This window comes from Arachis hypogaea, chromosome 6 (genome assembly GCF_003086295.3).
Source record: "Arachis hypogaea cultivar Tifrunner chromosome 6, arahy.Tifrunner.gnm2.J5K5, whole genome shotgun sequence".
NCBI lineage: Eukaryota > Viridiplantae > Streptophyta > Magnoliopsida > Fabales > Fabaceae > Arachis > Arachis hypogaea.
The window spans coordinates 25348559-25357394 of record NC_092041.1 but is presented as its reverse complement, the minus strand read 5'-3'; positions in this window follow the sequence as shown (position 1 = coordinate 25357394).

Below are 8836 nucleotides of genomic sequence, written 5' to 3'. Positions count from 1 at the left end.
CTGAGTATTAATGCAATTATATTTTCTTCCATTCAATTCCGCTTTTCTTGTTCTAAGATATCACTTGTTCTTCAACTTGATGAATGTGATGATCCGTGACACTCATCATCATTCTCACCCATGAACAGGTGACTGACAACCACTCTTGTTCTACAAGCGATCAAGGCTCTAGTGAATATCTCTTGGATTCCTGATTGCACGATGCATGGTTGATCGCCTGACAACCGAGTGCTCGTCTGACAAACGAGCCAACCATTCCGTGAGATCAGAGTCTTCGTGGTATAGGCGAGAACTGATGGCAGCATTCAAGAATCCGGAAGGTCTAACCTTGTCTGTGGTATTCTGAGTAGGATTCAATGATTGAATGACTGTGACGTGCTTCAAACTCCTGAGGGCGGGGCGTTAGTGACAGACGCAAAAGAATCACTGGATTCTATTCCGGCCTGATTGAGAACCGACAGATGAATTCCGCTATGCTGTGACAGAGCATATGCAATCGCTTTCACTGAGAGGATGGGAGGTAGCCACTGGCAACGGTGAAACCCTTGCTTAAGCTTGCCATGGAAGGGAGTAAGAAGGATTGGATGAAGACAGTAGGAAAGCAGAGAGACGGAAGGGAAGGCATCTTCATGCGCTTATCTGAAGTTCTACCAATGAATTACATAAGTATCTCTATCTTTATCTTTTATGTTATTTTCGTTCATCACCATTACCATTTGAGTTTGCCTGACTAAGATTTACAAGATGACCATAGCTTGCTTCAATACTAACAATCTCCGTGGGATCGACCCTTACTCGCGTAAGTTTATTACTTGGACGACCCAGTGCACTGCTGGTTAGTTGTGCGAAGTTGTGTAATGCCATGGTATTGAGCTACCAAGTTTTTAGGGTTCATGACCGGGGATTATGAGAGTTGTGAAAAAGTATTGTTCACAATTTCGCGCACCAAGTTTTTGGCGCCGTTGCCGGGGATTGTTCAAGTTTTGAGCAAGCTTTTGGTAACATCAGTGCCAAGATCCGGCAACAACACCAAGTTTGTGGCGTTATTGCAGGGATTGTTCAAGTTTGGACAACTGATGGTTCATCTTGTTGCTTAGATTAGGTATTTATTTTTTCGAAATTCTTAAAGATGAATTCTAGAGTTTCATGATGATTTGTTGAAATATGGCTGGCTGAGAAGCCATGTCTAATCTCATTGGACCGAGGTTTCAACTTATCACCACAAGAGCTTGTTGATTTTTATCAAATCTTGCTTTTGGAGCAGTGATCTGCTAAGGCTTGGCTGGCCTCTGGCCATGTCTAGTGTTTTGGACCGAAGCTTTCTTTGAAAGCTTGGCTGGCTGTGAAGCCATGTCTAATTCCTGGACCGGAGTCTTAGACTAGCATTGCACTGATTCCTGGAATTCTCATTAAGAATTTTGATACCTTTTTCCACTTAATTTTCGAAAAACACAAAAAAAAAAATTTTACAAAATCATAAAATCCAAAAATATTTCTTGTTTGAGTCTAGTGTCTCATCATAAGTTTGGTGTCAATTGCATGCATTCATTCATGTGTCTTAAGGATTTTCAAGTAATTCTTGACAATCTTCGTGCTCTGATCTTTGAATTCTATTGACTTGAGTATTTTGAGTGTCTCATATGCATTTTCATTTTGTTAGTGTCAGTAGTATACAAACTGCTAAGTTTGGTGTTTTGCATGCATTGTTATTTGATTCTTGTTGCATTTTGGTTTGTCCTTATTATTAAAAATCCAAAAATATTTTTAATTTGTGTCTTTTCAAGTCAATAATACAGAGAATTGAAGATTCAGAACATACAGCAGAGGAATTGCACAGAAAAAGCTGGGCGTTCAAAACGCCCAGTGAAGAAGGACAGACTGGCGTTTAAACGCCAGCCAGGGTACCTGGTTGGGCGTTTAACGCCCAAAAGGGTAGCATTTTGGGCGTTAAACGCCAGAATGTGCACCATTCTGGGCGTTTAACGCCAGGATGGCTAGAAGGGAAGATTTTGTTTTCAAATCAAATTTTTTTCAAGTTTTCAAAATCTTTTCAAATCAATTTTCCAATCAAATCTTTTTCAAAATCAATTTCTTTCCATTTTTAAAGATACTTACTATCAATTAATGATTTGATTCAACATTTCAAGTATGTTACCTTTTCTGTTGAGAAAGGTTTAATGTTTGAATCATATCTTTTCTTGTTAGTCAAGTTTTTAATTTTCAAATCAAATCTTTTTAAAATGTTTTTCAAATCATATCTTCTCAATCACATTTTCTTTAAATCAATCATATCTTCTTAACCACATCTTTTTCAAAACAGTTTTCAATCAAATCTTTTTGATTTCTAATTTCAAAATCTCTTTCAAAAATCACTTGATTTCTTTTCCATTTTCATTTTCGAAAATTAAGTAATGTTTTTCCAAAAATGTTTTCAAAATTTCTCACTTAATTTTCGAAAATCACTTCCCTCCTTCTCACATCCTTCTATTTATGGACTAACACTATCCCTTAATGCAAAATTCGAACTCCATCTCCTTTGTTAAGTTCGAATTTTCCACTTCTGTCTTCTACTCTTCTTTTCCTCTGACACCTAAAGGAATCTCTATACTGTGACATAGAGGATTCCACATTTTCTTGTTCCCTTCTCTTTCTTATGAGCAGGAGCAAAGACAAAGGCATTCTTGTTGAGGCTGATCCTGAACCTGAAAAGGACCTTGAAGAGAAAGCTAAGGGAAGCCAAAGCACAACTCTCTTTAGAGCACCTGAACGAATTCTTCAAAGAAGAAGAACAAATGGCAGCCGAAAACAACAACAATGCCAACAATGCAAGGAAGGTGCTGGGTGACTTTACTGCACCTACTCCTGACTTCTATGGGAGAAGCATCTCTATCCCTGCCATTGGAGCAAACAACTTTGAGCTTAAGCCTCAATTAGTTTCTCTAATGCAACAGAATTGCAAGTTCCATGGACTTCCATTGGAAGATCCTCATCAGTTTTTAGCTGAATTCTTGCAAATCTGTGACACTGTTAAGACTAATGGGGTTGACCCTGAGGTCTATAGACTAATGCTATTCCCTTTGCTGTAAGAGATAGAGCTAGAACATGGTTGGATTCTCAACCTAAAGAAAGCCTGGACTCTTGGGAAAAGCTAGTCAATGCCTTCTTGGCAAAGATCTTTCCACCTCAAAAATTGAGTAAGCTCAGAGTGGAAGTCCAAACCTTCAGACAGAAGGAAGGAGAATCCCTCTATGAAGCTTGGGAAAGATACAAACAATTGATCAGAAAGTGTCCCACTGATATGCTTTCTGAATGGAGCATCATAGGTATTTTCTATGATGGTCTCTCTGAACTGTCCAAGATGTCTTTGGATAGCTCTTCTGGAGGATCTCTTCATCTGAAGAAGACGCCTACTGAAGCTCAAGAACTGATTGAAATGGTTGCAAATAACCAATTCATGTACACTTCTGAAAGAAATCCTGTGAACAATGGGACTAGTCAGAAGAAAGGAGTTCTTGAGATTGATACTCTGAATGCCATATTGGCTCAGAACAAAATATTGACCCAACAAGTCAATATGATTTCTCAAAGTCTGTCTGGAATGCAAAATGCACCAAGCAGTACTAAGGAAGCTTCATCTGAGGAAGAAGCTTATGATCCTGAGAACCCTTCAATAGAAGAGGTGAATTACATAGGAGAACCCTATGGAAACACCTACAATCCTTCATGGAGGAATCATCCAAATCTTTCATGGAAGGATCAACAGAGACCTCAACAAGGTTTCAATAACAATAATGGTGGAAGAAACAGGTTTAGCAATAGCAAGCCTTTTCCATCATCTTCTCAGCAACAGATAGAGAGTTCTAAGCAGAATACCTCTGACTTAGCAACCATGGTCTCTGATCTAATCAAAACCACTCAAAGTTTTATGACTGAAACTAGGTCCTCCATTAGAAATTTGGAAGGACAAGTGGGTCAGCTGAGCAAGAAAATTACTGAACTCCCTCCTAGTACTCTCCCAAGCAATACAGAAGAAAATCCAAAAGGAGAGTGCAAGGCCATCAACATGGCCGAATTCTGGGAGGAAGAAGAGGCAGTGAACGCCACTGAGGAAGACCTCACTGGACGTCCACTGGCCTCCAATGAGTTCCCCAATGAGGAACCATGGGAATCTGAGGCTCAAACTGAGACCATAGAGATTCCATTGGACTTACTTCTGCCATTCATGAGCTCTGATGAGTATTCTTCCTCTGAAGAGGATGAGTATGTCACTGAAGAGCAAGTTGCCAAATACCTTGGAGCAATCATGAAGCTGAATGACAAGTTATTTGGAAATGAGACTTGGGAGGATGAATCCCCTTTGCTCACCAAAGAACTGAATGACTTGTCTAGGAAGAAACTACCTCAAAAGAGGCAGGATCCTGGGAAGTTTTCTATACCTTGTACCATAGGCACCATGACCTTCAAGAAGGCCTTGTGTGACTTAGGGTCAAGTGTAAACCTCATGCCCCTCTCTATAATGGAGAAATTAGGGATCTTTGAGGTGCAAGCTGCAAAAATCTCACTAGAGATGGCAGACAACTCAAGAAAACAAGCCTATAGACTTGTAGAGGATGTTCTGGTCAAAGTTGAAGACCATTACATCCCTACTGATTTCATAGTCCTAGAGACTGGGAAGTGCAAGGATGAATCCATCATCCTTGGCAAACCCTTCCCAGCCACAGCAAAGGCTGTGATTGATGTTGATAGAGGAGAGTTGATCATTCAAGTGAATGAAGAATCCTTGGTGTTTAAGGCCCAAGGGTATCCCTCTGTCATCATGGAGAGGAAGCATGAAGAGCTTCTCTCAAAACAGAGCCAAAAAGAGCCCCCACAGTCAAACTCTAAGTTTGGTGTTGGGAGGCCACAACCAAACTCTAAGTTTGGTGTTGAACCCCCACATTCAAACTCTAAGTTTGGTGTTGGGAGGTTCCAACACGGTTCTGAGCATTTCTGAGGCTCCATGAGAGTCCTCTGTCAAGCTAATGACATTAAAGAAGCGCTTGTTGGGAGGCAACCCAATGTTTTATAATTAATTATTTTCTTTTGTTATTTTATCTCATTTGTAGGTTGATGATCATAAAAAGTCACAAAATCCATGAAAAAAGCAAAAACAGAATGAAAAACAGGAAGAAAAACAGCACACCCTGGAGGACGCACCCACTGGCGTTTAAACGCCAGTGAGGTTAGCTGGTGGGCGTTTAACGCCCAGTCTGGCACCATTCTGGGCGTTTAACGCCAGAAAGGGGCACCAGACTGGCGTTAAACGCCAGAAAGGGGCAAGATGCTGGCGTTAAACGCCAGAAATGGGCACCAACCCGGCGTTTAACGCCAGAAATGGCACAAAACGTGATTTTGAATGCCATTTGGTGCAGGGATGACTTTTCCTTGACACCTCAGGATCTGTGGACCCCACAGGATCCCCACCTACCCTACCACTCTCTCTCTTCTTCACTAATCACCTCAACACCTCTTCCCCAAAAACCCCTCACCTATCAAATCCCATCTTTCTCTTCACCACTCACATCCATCCTTCATAAAACCCCACCTACCTCACCATTCAAATTCAAACCACTTTCCCACCCAAACCCACCCTCAAATGGCCAAACATCTCTCTCTCCCTCTCCTATATAAACCCTCCTTCACTCCTTCATTTTCACACACCTTAAAGACTACTTCTTCTCCCTTTTGGCCGAACACAAAGCCCTCTCCATCTCCTTCATTTCTTCTTCTTCTACTCTCTTTTTTCTTCTTTTGCTCGAGGACGAGCAAACATTTTAAGTTTGGTGTGGTAAAAGCATTGCTTTTGTTTTTCCATAACCATTTATGGCATCCAAGGCCGGAGAAACCTCTAGAAAGAGGAAAGGGAAGGCAAAAGCTTCCACCTCCGAGTCATGGGAGATGGAAAGATTCATCTCAAGGGTGCATCAAGACCACTTCTATGAAGTTGTGGCCATGAAGAAGGGTCAACTTTAATCAAAGGTTGGACCAAGTCCTCATAAATATTTGTGAAGAGGACGCTCAATGGAAGAGAAACTCAAGAGGAAAGCCGGTTCAACTGAGAAGGCATGACCTCAAGCCCATCACTAAGAAGAGGATGGAGCACACAAGAGATCCCACTCATCATGAGATCCCTGAGATTCCTCAAGGGATGCACTTTCCTCCACAAAACTATTGGGAGCAATTAAACACCTCCCTAGGAGAGTTGAGTTCCAACATGGGACAACTAAGGGTGGAGCATCAAGAACACTCCATCATCCTTCATGAGATTAGAGAAGATCAAAGAATCATGAGGGAGGAGCAACAAAGACAAGGAAGAGACATTGAGGAGCTCAAGCACTCCATAGGATCTTCAAGAGCAAGGAAGAGCCGCCATCACTAAGGTGGACCCGTTCCTTGATTTCCTTGCTCTTTATTCTTCTGTTTTTCGAATTTTATGCTTATGTTTATCCATGTATGTGTCTTGTGATCATTAGTGTCTTAGTGTCTATGCCTTAAAGTTATGAATGTCCTATGAATCCATCACCTTTCTTGAATAAAAACGTGCTTAATTGATAAAAGAAAGAATTGCATGAATTTTGAATTTTATAACAGTTTAATTATTTTGATGTGGTGGCAATATTTTTGTTTTCTGAATGTATGCTTAAACAGTGCATATGTATCTTGAATTTGTGGTTCATGAATGTTGGCTCTTGAATGAATGATGAAAAAGGAGACATGTTACTAAGGATCTGAAAAATCAATAAAATGATTCTTGAAGCAAGAAAAAGCATTTCTATTCAAAAAAAAAAAACCGAAAAAAAAGAGAGAAAAAAAATCGAAAAAAAAAAGAGAAGAAAGAAATAAAGTTGTGATCTAAGGCAATAAGAGTGTGCTTAAGAACCCTGGACACCTCTAATTGGGGACTTTAGCAAAGCTGAGTCACAATCTGAAAGGGTTCACCCAATTATGTGTCTGTGGCATGTATGTATCCGGTGGTAATACTGGAAGACAGAGTGCTTTGGGCCACAGCCAAGACTCAATAAGTAGCTTTGTTCAAGAATCATCATACTTTACTAGGAGAATCAATAACACTATCCGGATTCTAGTTCCTAAAGAAGCCAACCATTCTGAATTTCAAAGGATAGAGTGAGATGCCAAAACTGTTCAGAGGCAAAAAGCTAAAAGCCCCGCTCATCTAATTAATACTGATCTTCATAGATGTTTTTGAGATTCATTGCATATTCTCTTCTTTTTATCTTATTTGATTTTCAGTTGCTTGAGGACAAGCAACAATTTAAGTTTGGTGTTGTGATGAGCGGATAATTTGTATGCTTTTTGGCATTGTTTTTAGTATGTTTTTAGTATGATCTACTTAGTTTTTAGTATACTTTTATTAGTTTTTAGTTAAAATTCACTTTTCTGGACTTTACTATGAGTTTGTGTGTTTTTCTGTGATTTCAGGTATTTTCTGGCTGAAATTGAGGGACCTGAGCAAAAATCTGATTCTGAGACCAAAAAGGACTGCAGATGCTGTTGGATTCTGACCTCCCTGCACTCGAAGTGGATTTTCTGGAGCTACAGAAGCCCAATTGGCGCGCTCTCAACGGCGTTGGAAAGTAGAAATCCTGGGCTTTCCAGCAATATATGATAGTCCATACTTTGCCCAAGATTTGATGGCCCAAACCGGCGTTCAAAGTCACCCTCAGAAATCCCAGCGTTAAACGCTGGAACTGGCACCCAAATGGGAGTTAAACGCCCAAACTGGCACTAAAGCTGGCGTTTAACTCCAAGAAGAGTCTCTGCACGAAAAATGCTTCATTTCTCAGCCCAAGCACACACCAAGTGGGCCCGGAAGAGGATTTTTATGTCATTTACTCATTTCTGTACACCTTAGGCTACTAGTTTTTCTATAAGTAGGACCTTTGACTATTGTATTAGGATCTTTTGATCACTTTAGATCTCTAGATCATCTTTGGACATTTTAGTTCTTAGATCATTGGGAGGCTGGCCATTCGGCCATGCCTAGACCTCATGCTTATGTATTTTCAACGGTGGAGTTTCTACACACCATAGATTAAGGTGTGGAGCTCTGCTGTACCTCGAGTATTAATGCAATTACTATTGTTCTTCCATTCAATTCCGCTTGTTCTTGTTCTAAGATATCACTTGTTCTTCAACTTGATGAATGTGATGATCCGTGACACTCATCATCATTCTCACCCATGAACAAGGTGACTGACAACCACTATTGTTCTACAAGCGATCAAGGCTCTAGTGAATATCTCTTGGATTCCTGATTGCACGATGCATGGTTGATCGCCTGACAACCGAGTGCTCGTCTGACAAATGAGCCAACCATTCCGTGAGATCAGAGTCTTCGTGGTATAGGCGAGAACTGATGGCAGCATTCAAGAGAATCCGGAAGGTCTAACCTTGTCTGTGGTATTCTGAGTAGGATTCAATGATTGAATGACTGTGACGTGCTTCAAACTCCTGAGGGCGGGGCGTTAGTGACAGACGCAAAAGAATCACTGGATTCTATTCCGGCCTGATTGAGAACCGACAGATGAATTCCGCTATGCTGTGACAGAGCATATGCAATCGCTTTCACTGAGAGGATGGGAGGTAGCCACTGACAACGGTGAAACCCTTGCTTAAGCTTGCCATGGAAGGGAGTAAGAAGGATTGGATGAAGACAGTAGGAAAGCAGAGAGACGGAAGGGAAGGCATGTTCATGCGCTTATCTGAAGTTCCTACCAATGAATTACATAAGTATCTCTATCTTTATCTTTTATGTTATTTTCGTTCATCACCATTA